Source organism: Bison bison, unplaced genomic scaffold (assembly GCF_000754665.1).
Source record: "Bison bison bison isolate TAMUID 2011002044 unplaced genomic scaffold, Bison_UMD1.0 scf7180017864485, whole genome shotgun sequence".
NCBI lineage: Eukaryota > Metazoa > Chordata > Mammalia > Artiodactyla > Bovidae > Bison > Bison bison.
This window is the reverse complement of record NW_011495045.1, coordinates 254,841-256,756: the sequence shown is the minus strand read 5'-3', so window position 1 is coordinate 256,756 and position 1,916 is coordinate 254,841. Positions and strand designations below refer to the sequence as shown.

Genomic DNA, 1,916 nt, shown 5'->3' with positions numbered 1-1,916 from the left:
GATTGATTATATTCTTGGCAGCCAAAGATGGAGAAGCTCTATACAGTCAACAAAAACAAGACCAGGAGCTGACTGTGGCTCAGAACATGAACTCCTTATTGCCAAATTCAGACTTAAATTGAAGAAAGTAGGGAAAACCACTAGACCATTCAGGTATGACCTAAATCAAATCCCTTATGATTATACAGTGGAAGTGAGAAATAGATTTAAGGGACTAGATCTGATAGAATGCCTAATGAACTATGGACTGAGGTTCGTGACATTGTACAGGAGACAGGGATCAAGACCATCCCCATGGAAAAGAAAAGCAAAAAAGAAAATGCCTGTCTGGAGAGGCCTTACAAATAGTTGTGAAAAGAAGCGAAGTGAAAAGCAAAGGAGAAAAGGAAAGGTATAAGCATCTGAATGCAGAGTTCCAAAGAATAGCAAGGAGAGATAAGAAAGTCTTCCTGAGTGATCAGTGCAAAGAAATAGATGAAAACAACAGAATGGGAAAGACTAGAGATCTCTTCAAGAAAATTAGAGATACCAAGAGAACATTTCTTGCAAAGATGGGCTTGATAAGGAGAAATGGTATGGACCTAACAGAAGCAGAAGATTTTAAGACGAGGTGGCAAGAATACACAGTAGAACTGTACAAAAAAGATCTTCATGACCAAGATAATCATGATGGTATGATCACTCACCTAGAGCCAAACATCCTGGAATGTGAAGTCAAGTGGGCCTTAGAAAGCATCACTATGAACAAAGCTATTGGAGGTGATGGAATTCCCCTTGAGCTATTTCAAATCCTGAAAGATGATGCTGTGAAGGTCCTGCACTCAATATGCCAGCAAATGTGGAAAACTCAGCAGTGGCCACAGGACTGGAAAAGGTCAGTTTTCATTCCAATCCCAAAGAAAGGCAATGCCAAAGAGTGCTCAAACTACTGCACAATTGCACTCATCTCATACGCTAGTAAAGTAATGCTCAAATTCTCCAAGCCAGGCTTCAGCAATATGTGAACCATGAAGTTCCAGATGTTCAAGCTGGTTTTAGAAAAGGCAGAGGAACCAGAGATCAAATTGCCAACATCTGCTGGATCATCGAAAAAGCAAGAGAGTTCCAGAAGAGCATCTATTTCTGCTTTATTGACTATGCCAAAGCCTTTGACTGTGTGGATCACAATAAACTGTGGAAAATTCTGAAAGAGATGGGAATACCAGAGCATCTGACCTGTCTCATGGAAGCAACAGTTAGAACTGGACATGGAACAACAGACTGGTTCCAAATAGGAAAAGGAGTGCGTCAAGGCTGTGTATTGTGCCCCTGCTTATTTAACTTATATGCAGAGTACATCATGAGAAATGCTGGGCTGGAAGAAGCACAAGCTGGAATCAAGATTGCCGGGAGAAATACCAATCACCTCAGATATGCAGATGACACCACTCTTATGGCAGAAGTGGAGAGGAACTAAAAAGGTTCTTGATGAAAGTGAAAGTGGAGAGTGAAAAAGTTGGCTTAAAGCTCAATACTTAGAAACCTAAGATCATGGCCCCATGGGACTGAGATCTAGTCTCATTACTTCATTGGAAATAGATGGGGAAACAGTGGAAACGGTGGCAGACTTTATTTTTTTTGGCTCCACAATCATTGCAGAAGGTGATTGCAGCCATGAAATTAAAAGACACTTACTCCTTGGAAGGAAAGTTAGGACTTCCCTGGTGGCCTAGATGATAAAGCATCTGTCTACAATGCGGGAGACCAGGGTTCGATCCCTGGGTTGGGAAGATCCCCTGGAGAAGGAAATGGCAATCCACTTCAGGACTATTGCCTGGAAAATCCCATGGACAGAGGACCCTGGTAGGCTACAGTCCATGGGGTCGCAAAGAGTCGGACACGACTGAGCGACTGAACTGAACTGAACTGAGATAGCA

At 42.3% G+C, this 1,916-nt stretch overlaps 1 protein-coding gene across 1 annotated transcript in view; it reads right to left on the bottom strand.

The window, feature by feature from the left end:
• Positions 1–1,916, bottom strand: part of GUCY1A2 (guanylate cyclase 1, soluble, alpha 2) — a gene marked incomplete at its 5' end in the record, with an annotated part of 203,267 nt that overhangs the window by 6,157 nt on the left and 195,194 nt on the right. The window lies entirely within an intron of this gene.